We start from the raw sequence: 24,915 nt of genomic DNA, 5'->3' as shown, positions 1-24,915 counted from the left end.
TCCCGCCAGAGGGGTAGGACTCTGGGCCGTTATGATTTTCCATTCAAGGACAATTACAACACTCTTCTTCCCTCACCATTCATCACGTCAGACCACCTACATACTAAAAAATATGAGCATGTAATGAATAAATCCTTGAATCCTTCGCATCCAGGAGACACAGGGCAACATGGACATCATCTTTCTCAACCACTGCTAAATGAAAGTCCAATATTCACTCATGTTCAGCCCTGCGTAGTTCAGCCTGCCAGCTCCTGAGCAAAATATCTGGGTCTCTTTGTCTGGCAAGATGTCCAACTCTCCTCACGAGCCACTTGCTCACTTTGGCTCTCTGCCACTCAGCGCTGGGCAGGTAGTGCTCAGTGGAGTTGCAGGCTATAGGCTTGCGAGCTGGGAGCTGCTGTCCAAAAATTTGAGACGAGCTGGCGTTGTTCGGGTTTGTTGGGACAAAACGGCGAGTTAAAATTCTGCATCGAGCTGCAGAGTGGAGTGTTGATTCTCAGTGGGACTGTCAGTAGCAGCTCCTTTACATTACAGTGAGTCATTGGTCCAGTCTTAATATCACAACATCACATGGGCTGTAAGCTACATCATGCATGTTGTCCCTCAAAGACATGACAGTACAGTGTGTGTCTCGTCTTTGAAAGATCAAGCATGCACACAGTTTCCATGTACATCTAAATGTGTTTGTGTGTCCTCGTGTGTTCAGGCATCAGTGATTAATTGCGTGTATATATGAGAGGGATCTTTTTTCATGCATATTATGTGTGTAGCTACACTCAGAGGTCAGATCCCAGACAGTATTGATTAGCATATTGAGCAGATAATCATTAAACAGCTCATTATTGATGTCATCCAGATTGAATAATCACAAACACCTTTCTGAATCTCACCCTCGCTATCAATTCCCTCAATTTTCTCCCTTTCTACGACAGTATATACATACTGTACACTTTATATCCATTTTGCTAAACTTTACTACCACAACTTTTAAGCCATAGCCTCCTTTGATGGAGAAAAATACGTCTTAAAAATTACCTCTTTTCTCTTCCCTAATCAAATTTAAATGGCTGTAATTTCAAATAGTGAGGTGTCCTCTCTTTTATCTTCACTGTAATTTTCGAATTTGCACCTCACCATTTTGCTTTTATTCTTTTTTCTCCCATTTACCACTACAATGTCAGTCCTCTCTTTTTCCGTCCTTTTGTCATTTTACCGAATGAACAAATTCAGTAATTTTGGACTATAATGCTAGAGGGCAACTTAAAGATGTTTTCTCTTTACATTCATCGTCAAGGGTCAGTGTTTTCCGTCGCTGTCTTTGAGTCTATCCAAAATCTTTCTTCCTACAAAATCTTACAAAACATTGTACCAATGAAAAACAAGATATTATTCATTCCACTGTGAGTTATGCCCTAAAATAATCCCTGTATTCATGTTTTCTGGCTCATAGAATATTCAGCAGTCTCTCTGGACATTTAAAAACCATTTAGGATCAATTAAATTATGATCAGAGGAAGAAGAGAAAGTGAAATGCAGGTGAGTAATCCTTCTCCCTACCACCTGAAAACTGGTATTTTCCACTGAATACAGCCATACACCACCCGTGTAGGATTAGAGGAACGTAGGAGCGGACAAAATGAGAAAATGTCGTGTGTAATTCTGGCAGTCACGCTGTTTCAACCCTCTCTTGTGTAGCTTAAACTATGCTTAAAAAGAAACACATGAAAATGTACATGAACACACTCAAGCACGCATATGAACACACCTGAACTCCAGCCATGCCGGTGTCTGTCGGTCTCTGCTGCTCTTCCATGTGGACGACGCACGTGCAGGTGAGTGACAGTTGAGCTCAAAGAGTGCTCAGCTGAGGCAACTGGAAGGACGCTGATAAGAAGCAGCAGCACAGGGAGAGAGAGGCTGAAAAGGCAATGCTTCCACCCAGGTGAGCTGACTCGATGCTGGGATGGCTCAATGGGTGCATCGTGGGTCTAAACGTGGTAGGACCAGAAAAGCTGCAGAAGTACGTGAGGAAAACAGGGAATTTTAACTTAGAAGAGAATAAAAATCTCCATAATTCAGATGCGTAGTGGCTTTTTTCATTTCATGCCCTTTCCTTAATGTAACTTAAATGCAACTGTTCCTTTTGACCACTGTGAGATGTGGGAGCATGGAAAGACTTCTGTGTGGTGCGTTTTGGATGAGAAAATAGAGCAGTTTTCATCATTAGGCCACTGAAGGATCAGAAAACATTGGCACTGCAGAGTTACCAGAGGAGAAAAAACATCACCAAAAATCACAGAACCAAAAGAATATAAAACTCTAATATTGTTAAAAGTTCAAGTGGGATTAAAAATAGCAAATTGCACGGATGGATTAAGAGACAATGGGCCCCTGGGCAGAGAAATGTGAAAGGGCCCCCACCCCTGTTATTGGGGGCAAGACATTCAGAGTCAAAGGCCGGGTTCAGGCCTGCATTAACATGCGTCTTCACTGATCCGATCACAGGTGGTCAGCTCTAAGGACGTCAGATCACACCTGGCTTTAAATTATGTCTCCGCGTGCGACTCCAATGACCACTTGTGATCGGATCTCACCTCCTCGCTCTATATGCAAATAAACACGTATGCGTTGTAGTTTTTAACCAGTCCGACAGTCAGTGTGTTTGTGTGTGTGATTCCGAGATAAAGTAAGAAAGAGAGAGAGCGAGAGCAAGAAAGGGCTGAGCGAATGTGGTCTGAGTGATCGGATCTCAAATCCATCCTCAATGCGTCTGCGTTACGTAAAAGATATATCTATATTTATCTCTATCTATATATATAGAGAGCAACGAACTTGAATTACTTGTTAAAAAACTGATTTCAGAACAGCAGTCACACACTCTTCCCCAGTGACACAAGGCTACACAGGAGGAAATAAAAATTCTCACATTGTTCTCACGCTGTCCTCTGACATAGGTTCCTGAAAGGGATACACTATTTAGAAACTCTCCTTTCTCAAATGTAATAATTTGTTTACTTTAAAAAATTTAGCTCCTGGAATTTGCAGAGGTCTCCCAGGAGCATAAAAGTTCAATCCAAGAGATTTTGTGTGTGTGTGTGTGTTTTTTTCTTTTTTTTAATTTAGTCTTTTTGTGCCTGATAAAAGAGAAAACTAACCCTAATAACTTTACTTTTCAGCTTGGAGCTTCCATTAGTAGTACTGCAATGTGAACAAAAAGCAGGAGGTGAAATAAAAGAGCTGTAATTAATTTTAAAGTAAGCATTCCTCTAAATGTGATGATAGTCCCTGATGCCCCGTGGCGGCAGGGTAGCTTCCTATGAAGAAAAGCAGGTTTAGGAGTAAAAAATGTAGCTAGTGTAAAATGCAGCTGCAAGAAAGAGAAGGTTAATTGAAGGCAGTAGATGTGGGGGCTGCTGGGAGACCAGAGGGGGAATCTGGATAAAAGGACGGAGAACTTGAGGAAAAAAGAGAGGAGAGGTTGGAGGGTTAAGGAGAGGAAGGGGTGGAGGTTAGAGATCAGAGGGGAGCGTGGAGATAAGAGGTGGAAAGGGGATCGAGGGGGAACAGGATTACCAAACCCTTGCCTGCAATTTACAGGCACACGGGAGCTGTGGACAGAGAGTGTTGTGTGTGGTGCAGATTAAAAAACCCTCTGATTGAAATGTGAGATTCTGAGCTTTATAAATAAAACTCACTTAAATTGAAAATGGACTTCCATCTGCAATTTTTACACCAAAATAAGCACTTGAGCAGTTTTTTTTTTAAATGCAAGTAAAACCACTAAAAGAAGGAAATTGACTCCTTTTACACCACCAGCCACCTGGGCAAGTGACATGTCTATTTACAGTGTGTGTGTCACAGCATGGAAAAGAGTCAAAGATTAGCATGTTCACTCAGGTGTTGTGTTTACATTACTGTCAAGCCGGAGCCCATGAATACCTGGGACTACTGCAGAGTAATTTGACCCAGGAGTGAATGCCAGTTGTACCTTTTTCCACTGCCAACAAAGGCCCGATGTTAGCGGGTTTTTTAACCAATGTAAAAGGGACTTGAGTCTGTCTTTTTGGGAATGTGGGACGTGAGGGACAGAAAGCTTGGCAACATACTGACAGGCAATACCAAATACATATGAACCATATACAACTGTGTGAGTTTTAAGATTTTGATCCATGTTTTAATGCTAACAGATTTTGAAGTACATACAAAAAAAGAAATTGAAGAAATTGCCTACTATAAGACAAACATACCAAACTGAACACAAAACCACAGCATGTATCAGAGGAGAATTTTACATTCAAGGGCACCTGGTTATCTGTACCTGGTTTTATAGGTTCACACTAACAGTATTTGGGCAGCAATGATAAGAAACCATCAATATACAACTGACAAAATCACGTAAAATCTTCTGCAGTTTGCCCCAACCTAGCAAATGCAGCCTGAGCAAGACTCACACTCCTGACTTTCAGCTGAAAGGTCACTGTGATGTCAGTGAAGTGTGTTTACGTCACATGAATGTTCTGAACAAAGTTCATGTCAAAGTGCAATGTGACTGCGATGCGCACATGCCACCATACAGCAACAAAAACGCACATGCAGTACAAAGTAGGAGACGTGGTGAATAAACAGGTAAGAGCATGTTAATACAGCGGGCACGTGCACAGACCTACTCACACACATGCACCCTAGGGCCTCGCTCTAATGATTTACATGGTCAATAAAAGGGATTTGACTTGAAAGATTACCAAGTCCAAATATGTGTATGTGTGTGTGTGAGAGAGAGAGAGAGAGAGAGAGAGAGAGAGAGAGAGAATGTGTGAGCTCTTCATTGCCTACAGCAGTCAGTCATCAGGCACACTAAGCTTGATAAATGATGTGTGTGGTTGTGTCAATGATTATTTACATCACTGACAATGTAGCGGGTATGAGTCATGTTGTTGGTGCACTGTATGTGTCCGTGCACACGCTTTAATGATTTGTTAATGACTACTTTTGTTTTTATGGGTGCATGAGCTTGCATACGTCTGTGTGTACTTATAAGTGTGTTCTTGAATTGTGTCTGTGCATGGGTCCATGACATTTGCATGTGTGTGTGTGTGTGTGTGTGAGTGATGAAGAATAGACCAGCCGCTGACTGATATAGATCAAGGCCTCAATCATTGCCGCCTCCCACTCTGACATTTGGCCTGAACTACTATTGATCCAAAACACACACACACACACAAAATAATGTGCAAATTCCACAGAAGCATGCACTTACTGTATGTTCAGAAAACATACATACATTCAAGCACACTCAAACACACACACACACACACACACACACACACATATATATATCTGAATCACTATCTGTCAATACATCTATTGCATAGAAGGAGTTGGGAGAGCTGCAGTAAGTCAATTCCTCTGAAAAACACATTCATTTATTTTCACTTAGTATGTGTGTGTGTGTGTGTGTGTGTGTGTGTGTGTGTGTGTGTGTGTGTATGTGTGTGTGTGTGCGTGTGTGCACGTGCATGTGTGTGTGTATGGTCAACCATGACCCCATACATCATACTAGTCACTGAAAGTTATAAAGAAGCCACACACCCTGTATGGGCCCTAACACGCATCAATCTCCATCTCAAACCCTGACCCTGGACCATTGAACATACAACCTTTACAGTGAGCCAATCAAAAACGAGCATCACCAGAATGATGAGTACAGCGTCCAATTGGAGTGAAAACATAAAATCAGGGTCAGTGAAAAACAGTGCCGCATTGGAGAGCATGGATCATGAAAGTGTGTGTGTGCTTCTGTGTATGCATGCAAGTGTGTGTGTCTCCTGCAGGCATGGTTTATCCAATCACTTGTCATCAGTGTTTCTGTCAGTCTGCCAAGAAAAGCCCTCAACGGTGCCATTGTGCATGTGCATGTGCATGTGCATGTGCCCCCGCACACACACACACACACACACACACACACACACACACACACACACACACACACACACACACACACACACACACACACACACACTCCAGTCCATCTCTCTTTTTGTTTCTGTTTTTGCTGCAAATGCACAATCAAACACAAACATGTTAACACAATCATGTACCTGGTATGACCTAAATATACGGTTTTATTGATGTAATTCCTGAAACATGGACTTACAAATCACGAAATCTCCAAATTTCCACAAGAGCATCTAAGAAAAGTGCTGGCAAATAAAAAATTATTGAGTAGTTGTTAATACATCCAACATGGCTGAGAGGGTTTTTTTTTAAGCTGGAACCAACAGCCCTGACAAAAAAATAGGGATATTCTAATTCTATAAAGGGCTAGTTACCAAATATGTTATAAAACATCAATTTCTGTCTTTAAATAAAGTTATATTAGCCTATGAGGTTCACTTAAATCAGACCTAAAATAGATTTTAAATTGCCCTGGTGCTGGTACTTCACGCCACGATTTCCTGGTGGTCCCTCCTGGACCATCATCACCCATGGAGAAGAAAAAAAAAAAAAAATCCCCTTTTTCTTTCTTCTTCTCTCCATTTCTCCTGTCCATCTCTCTCTCCTCTCTGTAACACTCGCCCAGCGGCATGTCGTGTTGTACGTGTGTGGGAAGCATTTAGGAATGAAAGTGAGAAGTTGATTATGTGTGGCTGGGACTGAGGGGCAGCACTACAGGCATGGTACATGTGGATTAACACACACACACACACACACACACACACACACACACACACACACACACACACACACATACATACATACAAGTAAACAGATGTGCTCATGATGCCGTTGTTTGAGTGCCCAGCTCCAGGGTACATATACTCCTTCCTAAAATAAACACACTACATATGCTGCAGCACACTTGGGCAGTAAGTAACTTTTACGATTTCTGAGTTTTAATGCAGGTTCCGCTTTTGTCTCAATCCTTTTGATCACCCCCCACCCCCCACCCCCCACCCATATTACCTCTGAGTTTTACAGTTTCGATACATTTATATATATCTAGTTATTATAGCGGGAGAAATTTGAGGCTTGATCTAGCAGGAAGGACTTGTGACTGCGAATTCCCTCTGGTATTTTCAGAAATGGTTAGGAATATTGCAATTTTTCTCCAAACAGGGTCACACAATGCAACATTTTTTATTTGGAAGAAACAACAGGTGTAGGATTGCACGCCAACCACTTTTTTTGATGGTGCATTCAGGTAATCCTTACGAACTGGTGAAGAAATGTCACAACCCAGCAGGCACCGGACATCAATGTAACGTCATACAGATGTTGGACTCTAACAACTGTAACGTCGGACAGATGTCAAATTTCGATTTGAAATTAATATCTGGCCGACGTCAAAATCCAACATTGGCTAACGGACATTCTTACGCTCAGCAGATGACAGGTTTTGCTCATGGCTTTCACTGGACAGCTCTTTCAGGTCTTACATTCACGTGTTTGATATTCCTGCATCACAAAGCAAATAATGTGCTCTGCTATTAATTTTTCCTTTAGCCATTTTTTTTTTCCCCCAAGCGTCTTAATTTTCCAAAAGGCCACTAGACTGTAGCATGTTAATATCCGTTTTCCTGGGTGTAAAGCCGGAAGCGGTGTATTCATTCTGTCTTTTCAAACACACTGTAACATTTCATGCCCATGAATAGGGGAGACCGGGGATGGTTGTAACAAAGGGATAGTTGTAACAGCATCACTTTCACCAATAAGGGATAACATAAGAGTCATGTGATCAATTTCATGTATATCCACTTCCTCCCTGATCTTGCATGTGAATTTGGATGGCTGTGAGAGGAAGTGTGCAGATTTTACAGTCAAAACATCAATTTTCAGGTAAGAAAGTAATTTTTGCGACCAAGTCTATATTTTGATTAGTACTGATGCTGTTGAAGTTTGAATTAGGTAACTTGTATCGGGTAAGAGAGTAGGTTCTTACGTAAAATGTGAGTCATTTCATCCATGCTAATTTCAAACCACCATGCTGATACAGCTAGGTAAACATTGGCTGACAGGGGTGGGGATAGTTGTAACACCATATAAGAAAATGTTACAACCATCCCCATAATCACAATTCACATATTTTCTCTATCCTACTCCTTTTTTTCAGTATGCCAAGACAGTGGGTGAGGAAAACAAATAGGGGTGTGCCTGCACATGTACTTAAAGTTGCATCAGATGAAGTGAGGCAGGGAAAAGCAGTGAGGTCAGTCACCAAAGACTACTCCATCTGCCATGTGAACAAGGTTCAAGAAAGCTGCCCAGTGTGGGCTATCACAGCAGTCAAAAAGTCTTCAATGCACAGTAGTCCCTCTACTGTAAGACCATTTCCCAAAGCAGGGCCAAGAAAGATCACTGGTACGACAAGGAGAAAGTCAGACATCTATACAGATACAAGCAGGCCTTGGAGGAAGAAGAAAAGAAGAGTAGTAAGAAGAATGTGAAAATGGCCATATTTGGAAAGAGGAAACGCAAACAAAATAATGCAGAGAGAAAGAAAGCCAAAAAGAGATCCAAGAAGAACAAGGATAAGGGTGAGGACACCCCAGATGAAGATGATTTTTGAACCGTGTGCATGGAGCCCTTTGGAAATTCCAAACCCAAAGAAAAGTGGATCAGATGTGTAAATTGCAAGTTCTGGGCCCACGAAAACTGCACCCCTGGAAAACCCACATACATCTGTCACCACTGTGACTCTGATCACTCTGATTAGATGGATAACACACACAGATACACACACTCAAGTTCATGTTTTATCATTTAAGACAGACACAGTGTGCATGTTTGTTGTTTTACTAATTGTCAAACGTCTTCCTGTAATTTTACATGGATTATGAGCTACTTCTGACCTCCTGCTGAAGGTTTCCATTTGTATGTGTAACATTCATAGGTATTATCAGAATATGTTCTTTAAAAAAGCTCTTTTAATGTTAACACTGACACTGTTCTTCATTTAGCCATCAGTGATGAGTTATTTTTGTTCTTAGTGAAGCACAGGAAGATGCTTTAGTGTTGGCACATGCACAATAAACTTATATAGATGCATATTTTGTGGTGAAGTCTCAGTTTTTAGTTCTTCAATCTTGCTGTTACAATTTACCCCAGGTTGTGTTACAACATACCCTGGTAGTGGGGTAGGTTGTAACAATGGCACTCCTTGCATTTGACATCAAATAATGAATTCTGTGATATAGTTGGAGAAGTTAAAAACATTGCTATTTGTAGTAGACAAATGAGGGTACTTTGTATCAAAATCTGAGTACCCTACCCTAAACATTCTGCAAGTTATAGGAGCTGAGTCAAAAAGTGTTACAACCATCCCCGGTCTCCCCTACTCCACAAGACCACTCGTCTGCAGTATTTTCATTCCCTTTTCTGTCTTTGAGCCAGTTATTACAGCATGACAAGCTCTTTCACTCATATTTAACAGCCCAGGAATAAAATTATACTACCCATATTCCTAAAGGCCTAAAGATGCCGTTCTCAAAGTGGCGAAACATAAATCAGCCGGGGGAGAAGAGAGACTTTGGGAGAGACAGACACTGAGAAGAAAGGCACCAGAACAGAGCAGAACACAGTACAAGTTTTGTTTTTATCTCCTGTAGTTTTGAGATATTGGTTTCTTGGATTTCTGAATCCACAAGAAAAACAATGGAGGTAAATGGAATTTTGTATGTGGTGCTCACAATACTCCTCACTGTTTTCATTTTTTTTATTTTACTTGGAGAAATAGTCCCTTCAAAAACTGTTGATATTTTGTCATTTTCCTCCAGAGGTAAATGTTTTGTCATAAATGTAATTTGGGTGAACTGACCCTTTAAAGACACCTCATTAATTACTGCTGTAACAAAGGGAGCTGCACTGTAAAGGTCAACCAGTTATACCTATTCACTGCAGTCCATAAATATTATATGTCAGTGACACATTTTTTGTACTTCAGCATATTGGATTTGCAAGGAAACAATAACTGTGACTGTAAAGTGCTGAGTTTCAGCTTTAGGGACCTTTGAGGGCATCTCACATCCAGATGTGTGAACATACTGTTGTGTTACAGTAGAGTCAATGATCATGCCTGGACTGGACCTTATCCTTTGTTGATGCTGCTCTCAGAGGGATCCTTGTTTCCTCTCTTTAGTGTGATTTATCTACTCTTTATTTTTCCTCTCCCTCTCCTCTCTCTCAGTCCTACCTTCATTAATTACCCTGATTCTCTTCTCGTTCTATCTCCGAGACTGGATCATTATTTACTAGCCCAATCCCTCTACCCCCTCGTCCTGTCTTTATTTATCACACAGCCATTCCCTTGTAAGCACGTTGCACTGTCTCCGACTGTCTGTCTCTCCTCTCCACTACCTTCTACTCACCATTTTCCTTGCTTTTTTCCCCCCTCCTTTTACCCAAAGTATCCTCTTTGTAATGCATATTCATTCCTCCTCACAACCCATTTTCCATCATCCTCTCCTCCTCCCTGAGACTCAGACTTTTTTACCCCTAATTCCCCTCTTTATCCAACCCTATTTCTCACTTTTATCTTTAAATGTCTTTCGCACTGAGAGGAAATTTATATTATCAGAAGTGAGAGCAGACTGATGAATTTGTGTCAGGGATGATGATGATGATGATGATGATGATGATGATGATGATGCAATGGCCAGTTTGCTCACAAACTTAAAAAAAGAGGAGAACTGGATGACAGAGGGACATAGTAGAAGAGGAAGAGGAGGATTGACAAGGGGAACATGGGTAAAGGATGCATGATTGATTGAGAAGAGTAATAATGAATACGAGAATGGATTGATGGCATGATTGATTGATGAAAGAAAGAAGGAAGAAGGGCAGAGGACATACAACCAGTAGTCACCTTGACAATGGTGGGAAAATGTCAAAAAAAATAACAGCATTTATTTATTTTTTCTTCTACTTTTTCTCCCGGGCTGTTCTCATCCTATCAGCTGTTTTCCTATCACTGGGTTCCTGCTGACTGTTGTGACTGGTGCTGCATTGATTATAAGTCGCTCTGAATAAGGCATTAGCTAAAAGCCTGTGACTGTAAATTATGAGGCGAGAAAAAGAAAGACAGGGTAGAGAAGCATGACATTATTTAAATAAAATACTCAAAATGGCCATGGATAGATGATGAACAGATGGAAGGAGAGATGAGTTGAGTGTTGATGTGCATCAGAGACATCTGACATGGTAAGAGTCATTGGCTCAAAGAGAAAGTGATTAGCTAGGTAATTCAGATCTCTGCACACCTCCGTGCACATCTGCCTGTAACGCACGCTCCCTGATTCCCATCATTTTGTATGCTGAATGGCCGCGTATTTGTCAGAGAGGAAGCTGAGCTGAGCATTTGAATACATTTACGCGCTGCCTAAATGGGTGATTTTTGAAAAACTTAGATTATATATGTAGATTTGGACTTAGCATTATATGATTTATTTGTGCAGAGGTGTGTAATGTGTCCAGAATTGTCCAAAATGTCCTACATGGATAACCAGTGAAACTGACGAATGCTTTTACAATTCAAATAATGAAAACATTAGTCTACTGTTTAAAATAATGCACTAAATCCCTGTTGTATTTTTAACGTAAGATACTCTCCCTCTCTTTAATAGCTGTCTGATAAGGCTAAAATGTCTAAGTCGTCAGTGTGTTATTGACATCGTATCTCTGTCACAAAGTGGCACAGTGAAAACTGTTCTAGTCTCAAGTCCATGTAAAACAGGTGGTGCTGGAAGATTCTCAGTGTCATTGTGACTACCACTGCCACGACTGGGTCATGCACATGCTACAGTAGCAGTGGTTGACATTTTAAACAGAAATTGGTCAACGGTACAAATTTGCATTTATGTTGCAGACTGGAGTTTGCCTTCAAGTGTAAGCTTGTTGTTCACATGTGTGTATGACGGAGGCCGTGTGTGCGCGTGTGTGTGTGTGTGTGTGTGTGTGTGTGTGTGTGTGTGTGTGTGTGTGTGTGTGTGTGTGTGTGTGTTGTGCGGGGAGTCATTTAAGTAGTCTATATAAATGGCTGTGATGATGAAGTGTGTGGATCTTCAGTCAGTGCCACTCTGAATAATGCCTGAGGATGCATTTAGACATCCTCACCGCTTTGGCCATCTATCAATGTAATGGGTTGCTTAAATGTGTGTGAGTCTGCGGGTGTGTATTGGAGGTTTGTGTCTGCGTATGTTTGTGAGTGACTGAGTATGTGTTTGAGTCTGTGGCTGCAGACATCTGTGAGGTTATAATTTCACAAAATTTATATAGACTGTCCTCGCCAAATGACGCAAAAAGAGTCGTCATCTCTCCTACTCGCAAAAACGCCTCAACTTTCAGGGGTCAAATCTGAGCTTAAAAGCTGAAATCCATAATTCATTCAGCAAACACATCCCTGTTATATTTGTAGCTGACCAGATATTGTTATTGTGAAATGCTTGGTGTGATATATTAAGACACCAACATGTTATTAGACTGTTCATAACTTTTAAAACTGAAGCTAAACTGGAGCGTGTTTCACTGATTAAGGACCATTGTTTTATTAGCACAGTACCTACCCTCCAAAGCAAGTGTTTACAAGCTCCACTACACGGTTCAGCATTTCACAGAACACATTCCTGGAAGTTAGCACTAAATAAAGACATGAAATATAATGATGACTTGTCACTGGCATGATGAAGTTATATGAGTGTGTACTTAACTGGACTGAAAATTACGCATGTCTGTTATTCATTTCTCCATTCAGTGTCTTTATAAGATTCGGATTAAGTCAATTTATTTTTAGTCAATTTTTATTTGTATAGCGCCAATGTAAAACATAAGTTATTTCAAGACACCTTCCAAATAGAGCAGGTCTAGACTTTCTCTTTATAATATTATTTACAGAGACCCAACATTTACCACCAAGAGCAAGCACTAGGCGACAGTGGCAAAGAAAAACTTCCTTTCAAGGGGCAGAAACCTCGAGCAGAACCGGACTCAGGGTAGGCGGCCATCTGCCTCGACCGGTTGGGTTGGAGAGATGGAGAGAGAGATAGAGAGCAAGAGAGAGCACAGAGGAAAAGATCAAGAAAGTGCAATGATAGTAATATTAATAATAGTAATAGTAGCAGCAGTAACAGCAATAGTAATGTAATGGCAACTGTAGTGCTCCTACTGATAAAGGTAGTGTTCACAGCTAATAACATTAATAATTATATTTGTTAATTATAGTAAATTAGTTTGGGAAGTAGTTTTATGGCCCTGAGATACGAGTAAAAGAATAGAGGAGTTACCCCCAAGCTTATACATATATAGGTTCATTTATTATGTCTAGATTCTGATTTTCTGCTCTGTTTATACCACACACACAAAAAAAAAATTTTAAAGTTCTTGTCTTTCTCAATAATGCTGCAACATACTTTCGATGATGTAAATGTGGAGCGACATGGTTGTCAATGTGGGCTCTACCGCTTCCAAAGTCATCATCAGTCTGAAAAAGCTTCTCAGAAGAGTTCATTTGCATTTCATTTACATTCATTCTGCACCTATTCATCAGTCCTGCCTGTCCTGTCCTGTGTAACTGCCTATCAGCCATTCACCAAAGTTCATTTACTGTCATGCCCACTGTATTCAATGAATGATTGATTCATATTCAAATTCTGACAGGCACTGACACACAAAGTTGGGCTCACGTGTTGTTTGAAGCAGCAGGCAGCGTCACCCTTTTCTTTTTTTTTAGTCCATTGCTCCCAAACCCTCCTCCTCTTCATCATGGATGAGGAAGAGTTTGTGTCATATTTCTATTAGGAAAAAAAAAGTTTTAGTCACTTAATTGTGTGTACGTTTCAATGACCCTCATCACAGGTTTTTTTTTTCTTGCATTTTCAGGCAGCCATTGGTTTCTATCTACATGATATAAATCAGCCAGCTCACTTTATTAAAAGTGGTGTAATCCATCACAGTCAACACCAGGTTTGCTTAATTTTTGTCAGTTATATTATCACTGCAGGTCATTGCTATGCAGACGTTTAAAACCAATCAGCACTTAAACAGCAGAGTTAATTGCTCTTTGTGAGGAGAGACAACAGACTTGACAAGAGATTCATTAGCCTCAGAGTTTACAGATGGACATGGTCCATCTGCACCATTTTATCCCTCACTTTAGGTTTCCTCTTCATCCTGGCCACTTTCATCATTCCAACTTTCCTCTTCAGTAAAGGAGGAGCCATCTTCTCTCTCTCCCCCTCTACCACTTCCCTCCTCTCACCCTCTACTTCCCCTCTGGAGTGCTTTCATTCACCTCTTGCACTTTCCTCTTGTCTGTCTCTCCTCCCTTTTCCTCTCCCTTTGCCCCGTGCTTTTCTCTCTCCATTTCCTTTTTACTTTCCTTCCCTTTCGTCCCATCTCCTCATTTCTCTCTCTCTCTCTCTCTCTCTCTCTCTCTCTCTCAACATGACCTAGTTTCCAGCAGCAGCCAACACAGACATCTGGGCTTCGGCTCACGTGCCAGAGAAGGCATGACACCCCTGCTGGTGAGGGGGGAGAGGAAGGAGGGGAAAGAAGGAAAGAGATGCAGAGAAGGGGAACAGAAAGAGAGAGAGAGAGAGAGAGAGAGAGAGAGAGAGAGGTGAATGAGGGGTAAAGAGAAAGACAGAGTGAGATGGAGTGATTATGGGAAACGGGATAGGAAGGTAGCAGAAAAGAAAATCTGATTGCAGTAAGCAGCGATGAATTTAGGCGAGCGGGAGGGAGAGAGAGAGAGAGAGCAAGTGAGGTTGCAAAAAGTGCATTCGAGGGTGTGAGAGAAAGGAGGAGGAAAGTTGACACACATAAAGCCAGCCATGCACAGTTTGAAGCAGGCAGGCAGCTGGCGCATAATGGTTATTAGCTATTAGAGTTAGCATGGCTTAGCAGGGTCACAGTGGCAAAGCAGGCTAAGTCGCTGTGTAATCTCTGTGTTAACCAGAGATCATGTCGTGTATATGCAGATCAACCTCACACCGCAACCTAGACACACACACGCATGTTTCATCCCTTCATCTCTGCCCACATCTACTTCCTCTATAGTTGTTCTGTTTTCCCACCTTCTGGTTTTTTTTTTCTCTTGGAGAGATATCAAGCTGCTGGGACATGATCTGAACTAAGTACAGTACAGAGTATTTCTCCTTGCATGAGTGTATGTAAAAAAAAAAAAAAAAAAAAAAAAAAAAAAGTCGTATTTGTCAACCCTATTGTGGAGCCTTATCTAACATGAGACAGTGCTAGACGCTGCAAATGCGAACCTGTACTGACAGACAGTTTATTATTTGGTTGGAGACAGATTAGGGGTAGTAAAATAGAATCTTGCAATTCTGGCATAATTCAGCTGACAAAAAGACGGATTATCGCTCTTCTTGCCAAAACCCGATTTAATATTTAACATTTCCTCTCTTTCTGTGTCTATCTTCCACTCCCTCTCTCTGCCCCTTTTCTTGTCCTCCACTTCTTTCTTTTTTCTGACCCCCCTCCCTCCCTTGAGTTATCCTTATTCTCTCTCTCCACTCGTTGGCTCACCTTTGTGCCCCCATCACTCCCATCCTAGCTTATGTTTTATCCCCTTATCCTCTCATATTTTCTTTTAATATCTCCTGCTCTTCCCCTCTCACCTTCCTTTTATTCCTGTTAATCTCCTGTCATTTCTCCATCACACTCACCATCCCTCACTTATTCCATCCTCATCTCACCTGCCTTCGTCCCTTGGGTACTTTCCACTCTTTGATCACTCACTGTAATATTGATTCCTACGCTGTTCTCTCAGTCCTGTTAAACTGGGACACGATCATGCAGCTAATGCTAAATCTTAATCAATATTTTCTCAGTTAATAGACTTTAGCTTTTCGTGTTATTTTAACAGTAATATCGCTGATATTACTTTCAGTGGGAAGTCACATTCACCACTTTTTGCATCAAGTGACATTCCTCTTTCTCCTTCTAGTACCCTTACTGTGTTTCTCTCTCTCACCTGTTCCTGCCAACCTGCCTTCCATCACCCACACCCGGCTTTCCCTCCACATCTCATCACTCTATCCCCCCCCCCCCTTTCTCTCCCTTTGCCTTTCACTATCTCATTTAAGTCCTCATACATCCAACTCTGTGGCAGAAAAGGTAGAAAATGGAGGTGAGGGAAATGTAGGATGGTATGGGTGAACACTTGATGAGTGAGTTTGTTCATATTTATGTGTGTGTGTGTGTGTGTGTGTGTGTGTGTGTGTGTGTGTGTGTGTGTGTCTGAGTGAGTGAGGCAGAGCGTATAATGGGAAGAGATAAATACAGAGTCAGGCAGATTGCCATCTGGTCTCGTTGAAATCAGTTAGACTAAATGCAGACGGTTTCTCTCTAAGCCAATATAATCTGGTCATAGTAATGACTTGCTACTTACACCCAAAGAAGCCAAGGTTGGCAGTGGAAAATACTGAGAAAAAGACAGCGGCTGGGGGAAAAAAAGGCTTAATATATATCCACTACCCTACCTCTCACAGTATGAGTAAATATGTGGAAGTGTTATTGGAGATAGAACCCATTTTTCTATTTAAAACAACAATACGAATAATATAAATTGGAATATAGGATGTTACAAACATTATACTGTAAATACTGTATGTCTTTAAGACTTAGGGATCATATTCACATCTGCTTGTTTCATACCTATATCGTTTGTGCATTCTCACTTGTAATCGTGATATTTCTAACAGGCCCCTGAAGGCACCATTATGGTATATTTTTAGCTTAACGTCTCAAATTAGAGCCCCTTTGTGTAGAACTGGTCTGCATATGAAGCCAGCACAATGGATGTCAGAGTCATTGTGAATTGGACGGTAGATCCTTCTGTATGCGCCATACTACAGTCATTTCTGGTGTGAATGTATAAGGTTAAAGTACTAGAGTAACAGATGGGTTAGCATCATAAGCAAAATTCTAGTCACTTGTGATGGGGAGCCTGAACTTTCTGCATGGCTTGCCTCTAGTGGTATGTTTTATCTTGATTTGGATGAACTGATCCCCAAAAAACTCTCTTAATTCAAGACAGTTTTGTGCCACTAATGGGTAATATCATCAGTCCTAATGCAGCAAAACCTACACATCTGGCAATATAAGCAGGCTGAAAACAGAGAAATGACCCAGGTCAGAACTGACCTCAGATATCACAGACAATAGCCTCAGCGTGGCTAAACTGCCACCATACTGCACGGAGAGGAGCAGTACAGAACATTAAGTTCAAATAAAAAGAGAAGTGAAGTGACTGCGGTGACAGATACTGGGCAGGGAGAATGAAAGTGAGTGCAGCTCAGAGAGGTTAGACAGGTGAAGAGGTGTGTTATACTGGCTCAAATGATGCAGACAGAAGCTTTCTCTCTCTCTCTCTCTCTCACACACACACACACACACACAAGCACATTAACAAATTGTACCATAGCCCAAAGTACGTTCACAGTTACATCTGTAAGTTAAGTTACGCAAGAAATGGAACAGTTTGATTGACGGTTTGAGTCAGCATCGTCTATTTTCGTGATATTGCATGTACGTGTGTGCATGTGTGTGCATACACATCCCTGTATTTTCCAGTAACACAAGGTGCCCTTCATAGAGTAATCATTTTATACCATGGTTGTATATGCATATGTGTGTGTGGGTATGCGGGTGTGTACGTGGTTATCCCCTGTCACCATCTGTTCTCTATAGGCTGATGATCATCTATCTCCCCATTAACTGTCAGTCACTCTGTTCCCTGTTGACATCTCTCCTCTCACTATCTGAGCTGCAACGCTACAACACCACACCGTTACAGCGGTAGGACACAGAACAAGAAATAATGTCTAGTTTTCTCAGCCATCCAGTGCTGGATACTGTACCTGTGTATGTACCGTTGTGCACTGTTAGAATTTCTGAATCCCCAGTGGATGGATCATATTCATAGTCCATCAAATGCAACAACAGGATAAGGCTGTAAAGGATCTGATGGAAATCCCCTTATAAACAACCACCCATCCTTCAGCTCATAATATATTATTCAACACTTCAACCATCTAAACAGAAGAATCCACTGTTTTGGCATAGTTGTCAATAAAATGTTGTTTCACATTGTGGTTTAATGGATTACCGAATGTCTATGTAAAAATGTGGCAAAAATCTATAAATAAATATGATGAATGAAAACATTCAAATTATCTGTGAGCGTTCGCAGTTTTACAAAAACCAAAAGCAACATGGTGAAGGAGACTGTCAGGAAGAATGCGACACCATGCAGAAGCAGTTCTCTCTGCTGTTTGGGAGGCTGAGGCTTCGTGACGTGACGAGAGGAATCTTCAGTGCACGTACTGGTGTATGAGGAACAAGGAAACGTATCACACCTCTCGCATTTTAAATGACTGCAAAGGAATGCACACCAGAGGAATGACAGTCAGTCATAAAGCTCCCTTGCGGCATCTTTTCCCCACTGCTGGAACAAACTGTTCCCCTTACGCTTTGTAACCATTTTCCTGTTCGCTGAAAACCTCCTAAGAAATCAGCTTCGCAGGAACTGCAGACAACAGGCTGACCTTCCCTGCTGAGGTCCTATTTATCCAATGTGGTTTGGATGGACAAATAAAATATACATTCCTGACCTGTCAGTCATTCACAGTATGTACTTAGCTTGGTTGTATCTGTTGCATCAATCAGCCAGATTGCACACTATGTCTGGAACATGACAGTTACACATTTAAGATAACAAGAAATCATGTCAACCCCTTCCTTTGCCAAACACACTCGACATCATTTAGCTTCATCCCCCTTCATTCCCATCATTCTTTCCACTCGTCTCATTTTTTTCCTACTCCTCACTTCCTTTCTATCGAAAAATTATATTTGGTTCTTGTAAAATATTCATATCTCAGTCATAGCGCTGGAACCATGAATCATACATCTGAAAAACTGGGAGAGCAAGAGAGAGAAGGGGAGACAAGAGACGGGAAAGGAATGAAGTAGATACAAATGTGATGACACGAGGAGCAGGATAGAGATGGAGAGAAGAGGGCATTGATAGACATATTTTGTTAGGCAGAGGTGTAAAGGGCAGAGAGAGGAAGACTGGCAGATGGATGAATGGAAAAAAAAAAACAAGATTTCAGGGAGGAGAAAGTTACACGAGTAAACCAGAAGAGAAGGATGAAAGGTTGAAAAAAGCAGGAGAGGAATCAGGGAAGATGGCAAGTTATGTGTTTGAAAATGAGTCACTACAGAGATATATTCCTAAAAGTGGATATGAAGTATTCTCTCAAGTTAACATGATTTACTAAATGGATTTCCAAACTACTTAACAAGTTTATAATAAACAAATGTTAGCTAATAAAATAAAAAAGAAGCCCTGTTATATCTTTCATAGCAATGGCGGCACCATCTTGTCGTACTTTAACCTGTAACGTCGGTTTGTTGGCTTCAGACCAAAGCCTGAAGTTGGCTCTACTGATCGCCCAACATACTCTGACAGCAGCGGTGCAGAGGCATCAATCCGCCGCAGGGAAAGGGCACTAAAATGCGTCAGCCGGGCAAAGAAGAGACGGCATTTAGAAACCCACTCAAGTTGGCAGGTACTAAGACATCAACTATGCCAATACCAAAAAATCTGTATTCACCAACATCTGTCAGAAACGTAGCTGTTAGAACATCACCACTGACTGTAATAAAGTTCCACATGAGCGTCTCCTTCATTGAACACATCTTTCACTCCAAACAGCAGCACTCGGGAACACCTGTTGCCTTCCAGGAATCCTCTACTCTTCCTGCACTGCAATAACTGAAAACTGCAACATCACTCGATAACCCTTCTCCTAAAAGCTATTACAAGTAACCAATACCTAGTTTGGTAACCTACTACAGGTCCCAGAATTCTAAGGGCAGCACCTCTTTGATAAATACACTGCATTTAGTTCTACTGCTTCACAATAAAAGCCACGGCATGTTTTGGCAGCTGAACAGTTAATGTGAAGTAGCAGCAGAAAGGAATATTTAGTTTGCATTAGCAATGATTTCATACAGCTTTGATGCAATGTAAAAAGAGTTGACAGTAAACATGAGGCCAACATCAATAAAATAAGATCACAAACAGTGATTCCCTCATGCTTGTGAAGGCGGTTTCAATCAAGCATGGGAATGGCGGATTCCACTACTAACAATGAAAACTACTATATAGAGAGGTAATTACAGAATGTAAATACATTGAATGACTACTGCTGAAAAATACCAACAATAAATAGTGGCAAAAATAACGCTTGATTTCTTTCATTTATTAAGGATTATCAGTGCTGGCCCTGACCAATTTCGTGCCCTAGGCAAGATTTTAGCTGGCGCCCCCCTTGCATCGCAGTCAATTTCCCTGCCAATGTTCATACACTCACACAGAAACTGCATAGCTTTGCCTGTTTTCTTTTAAATAGAAAATAACCCACAAAATAAAAACCATATTAGAAACAAGTGACATAAATTAAATTATAAATACAATATAAACAAGGCATTGCACAAAATAAGATTTTGAAGAAACCAAGGAAGACATTAAAAATTATTGCACAAACAAAAATAGCTGCATAATGTGTTCTACAGCACATATGGGCAAGTTTTGTCTGGTGCTGACAATCTGCTAGTGTCTCGCTTTCACATCAATCCAGCCGTCCGTGTTCATGTCTGCCAAGGGGGAAGGTCTGCATAGTGTCCCTACCCATGCAATTAGGTGATTACATGGTTTTTGTCTCCATTTGGTAGGTAAATCTATTACTGACACAGATTTACTAAACTCAGTGAAACAGCTGTATTCACAGCGTGTCTATATGTATTTTGTTTATCAGATATGTTTGAATTTTATTATAATGTGTGTGTTTAGAATTTTGTATATAGGGTTGGGGTGGGAAATTTGGAGATTTCACCTAGAAATGCCTCTAATAAAATCTCTTTAGCTGTGCTTCATTATATCAATATCAATTTTGAGACATGTAATATTCAGATGCTGTAGTATGGTATAGTAGAGGTTTTGGGCTGGCCCTGCATAATAACAAAGGGATATTCATTCTGAAAGTGTCATTTTTGGTGAGAATAAAAGTGTTCATTTATGCTGTGTGCCATCTTCATTTACTCATAGCCAGTGATATCTAGGCTGATGCTTACACCTCTTGATGAATCTCACAAGTGTTACCTTCTTTTGACAGATTAAGAAGATTGAAGATTATGCATGTAGACATCAGCCTAGATGTTACTGGCTAGGAGTAAATGAAGATGGCACACAGCATAAATGAACAATTTCATTTTGGTTTAGTAACTCTGTGTGACTATTACAAGCAGGGCAAACGCTGGCTAACCTGATGTCAATAAAAATGTATGACACAGCCAGCAGGTGGAAACAACACCTGAATAGGCATAGCGTTAATATTTCCAAATTTCCCTGATGAATTTAATGTAGGAGTAACGTTAACTGACGTTAACTCTAGCTATTTATTGATTAGCAAACCACGTTACTATCATCCAAACGTAACTAGCAAGTTAACACTCTGCTCCAACAACGGTAACTACCAATGCAACAGACTAATCATTTCATTTCATCACATTACTGTACCTCTCTCTTTTGACTGTTTTTGCTCCTCTCCCTTTCTTCTTTTTCTACCCTGGGCTCCAGAGAGCTTTGGTTATTTTGACATGATGAAAGATACAGCGTCTTTCTGGGGTCACGTCAGGTAACTTGCCCATTCTCCCTAGAAAGTAGGTAAAGTGTAACGAGCCGGGAAGAGGGGCCGGGTGGCAGCAGGAACCCAGAAAAATGGCCTATCCATTATTGAATAGGTTTTTTTATGTAGTTATGTTGTTGTGTGTGTTTGTGTAATGTTTAAATTACTAAATAATAGTTGTAATAGCATAAGTAAATAGTAAAATTTAAACATTTAGAATTTTTTTCTTCCCCATTTGCGACACCCCCAATGTATGATGGCGCCTCTAGTATTCAACTATACTGCCTATGCCACGGGCCGGCGCTGAGGATTATAACTTTAAAAGAAGAGAAGCTGAGAGGGCAGGTGGAAGAAGACAGACAGTCAAAAACAAATAGTGACAAAGAAAAACTTGTCAATCATCTGTCAATCTCACACAATACAAGGGATGACAGAAAGGCTGCAGGTCCCACTTGTAATTTCAGTGCAACCTTTGTCTTTTGATTGTGGCAAAATACATTAAGTGGCAGCTTCGGATGAACAATGACAAAATTTGGGTCACATCAGATCCAATTACAGATGTAGATGGCAAGTGGGAAAATGGTTTTGGAACTAGCTTTCAAAGTCTGAAATGACCTTTAACTTTAGCATTTTAGTATTTGGTGTAATGCTTTCAAAACAGCTGAACAATATCCCATGATCTGCCAAGCTTTGTTAAGACTTTGTGAGAAGTGACAAGTGTCCCTGATGTTGTTATTAAAATGCAAGAATGACACACTTCCAGTAGTGTTTACATCACATTATATTTTTCATACAGTGACATAGAGCATTAAGAGTTAAAGATTTTGAAGGAGGGAAACAATGTGTCTAACACAATAACATTATTCATCTAATTAAACATGAAGGGATGTCATGTGGCAAAACGCCTCACGTCACTCCTTCTTGTAGCCGCTGCACGTGTGTACTCTGACCCTGAAAGTGAAGAGAGGACAAAACGGGAGGAGGAGGAGAGGGAAAGAAAAAAAAATACCAAAAGATGCCACAGACTAAAATACAATGTGTTACACACATACTGTACACACACACACTCACATGTGAGTACAAGGTGTGGCTGTTAAATAATGAGACCAGGCTTATGCAAGTTGAGCCAGCATTAGTCTCATTATTTAATAGCCGCACATTGTGCATATTGCTCAGGCAGATACTGTGAGTGAATATCCAGCAAACATTAGCGAAAAGTGTGAGCCAGCATTTTCTGTTTCCAGAGAAAATTTGCTGCTGATAAAAAATTCAGCACAGGAGCAAAGTGTTGGCTAAGTGACAGGGAAACTGAGATCCAGTAGGAGCAAGTATCCCTCAAGTGTTACAAAAGACCTGCGTAAGCTCTTCTGAGACAGAGGGAAGGGGGCGGAAGCTGGAGAGAGAAGGCCAGGTGAAATAGGGTCAGTGCTCATCTTCCACTGAACCTTATGAGGGTTGATTATCTCCAGCCCTCACACACACAGACACACACATACACACAGGGCCCTGCCTGCAGTGTGTGCGTCTGTGTGTGTATGTTTCCCTCTCTCTCTTCCTCAGTGGTGTTATTAATGCTGACATACTGTAGCTACTGGCTATGTGCTTACCCTGTCCTCTTTCCAACTCTTCAGTTAAGGCAGATCACAGACACTGCTAACAAACACACGCATACATAACCAACATTAAACATATCTGTCCCGAGAGCAAGGTTAAAGGCAAACCGTCATCGGATAGAAGATTGTTTCACATCCTAACAGTGTTTACTGTGAACATGTATAGCAGTCTGTCTGCTTTAGTTTAGCCTTGGGCTGTCTAGCAGAAGAATGCGTACGTGCAAGTTCTATAGAATAAACAATATGTTATGTAGTGTTTTTGCATTACTCCAACTGGCTGTTTTGAACCGTGCATCATAGAGCAAACAGAATGGAAATAATTCTTTATTTACAATAGTTAAGGGAGCTTCGGGCTACTGTGCTCGCCACTGGCAAGCTAAAAATATGAAAACTTTCAAATTATGGTGAGATTTTGTCACAATTTGGTATGAGTAAAGTTTAATTTCTTGTTATCTCAAATGATGTCAAATGGCTTAATGTTACAATTCTGTGTTATCAGTGAAAAGTTGAATACATTATTCTTTGCCTTTCAGTCATAGCTCACTAACAGCCATTTCCTGGCAGCCAATTTAATATCTGGAGTAATACAATCAAAAGGGAGTCTGTGGGTGTACAACTTTATTGGTTTGCAATAAATTATGTCATGTTTTCATTTGGTGTTTCCTTTCAGCTCCAGTTGGACGGCCTGATTGTCAGGCACCTGTGCAGACTGGGGGGCTGTGTTTAAACAGGTAAGCCCTTTGTTTCAGCACCGTCCTGCTGCTACTACTCTTTTTATGTATCCATTGATTTAATCAAGAAAACTGCATCAACAATCATGCAGTAAAACTAATTCTTTGATGTTGTGTGCCTTTACACGGGGATTTCAAAGCAAATTTTTGAGGTGAAATCCATTCGTTCCAATGGACGATCAGCATGACACAAAATGAATTTGCTCGAATGTTCCACACACAGTTCAACCACGAACTTTGACACATTAATTTTCGCTGTTGACCGAGCCATCTTGACAGTGCTGACCTTTGAGGGGACAGAGAGCTGCAGAAAAGCTATCATAGCCTATTAGCTTCTTTGCACCAATTAGTTTTATTGAATTTCCTCTGTTCCACAAAAGACCAATGGTTAACAGAATAATGACTGTGTGTTAGCGACAGAGCTAGCTAACAGTCAGTTAGTAAGCTACTTAGCTTGGCGAGCTTTATTTCCCCTCTTCAGTAACTTTTAGTCTGCACTATCCATCTCATCCAAACAAACATTTCTACAGCAAACATCATTTGTTGCCTGTAAGAACGTCAGCAGTTTGTAGCAAACTTAAGTTTCTCGCAGTTTGATTTATCCATTTGGCAAACAGCTTTCTGCTTTCCAGCTAGGCCTCTGTCTGTGTGCAATATAATAGGCTGTATTCAAGACCTGAAGTGTATGGGAACAGTTACTGTGCATTACAGTAAAATTGCATTGCAAAAAGTAGTACCATTTGAGGCAGTATTGATAATGTCTTGCTGCTTACACTGCTCAAAACTTTTGCTATGTGGATGCACTGACAAAAGGAGAAGAAGTTGGCAGGACTGTCCCAGCTGAGAGGGCCAATCCACTTC

At 40.9% G+C, this 24,915-nt stretch overlaps 1 protein-coding gene and 1 long non-coding RNA gene across 2 annotated transcripts in view; one reads left to right on the top strand and one right to left on the bottom strand.

The window, feature by feature from the left end:
* Positions 1-24,915, bottom strand: part of LOC130184486 (uncharacterized) — a 143,813-nt gene that overhangs the window by 105,991 nt on the left and 12,907 nt on the right. The gene's annotated exons all lie outside the window — the stretch shown is intronic.
* Positions 7,662-9,050, top strand: LOC130184487 (uncharacterized). Its single transcript, XR_008830014.1, has 2 exons — positions 7,662-7,839; positions 8,114-9,050. It is a non-coding gene; the product is annotated as an uncharacterized LOC130184487 (long non-coding RNA).

Source organism: Seriola aureovittata, chromosome 17 (genome assembly GCF_021018895.1).
Source record: "Seriola aureovittata isolate HTS-2021-v1 ecotype China chromosome 17, ASM2101889v1, whole genome shotgun sequence".
NCBI lineage: Eukaryota > Metazoa > Chordata > Actinopteri > Carangiformes > Carangidae > Seriola > Seriola aureovittata.
This window is presented reverse-complemented; position numbering and strand designations above follow the sequence as displayed.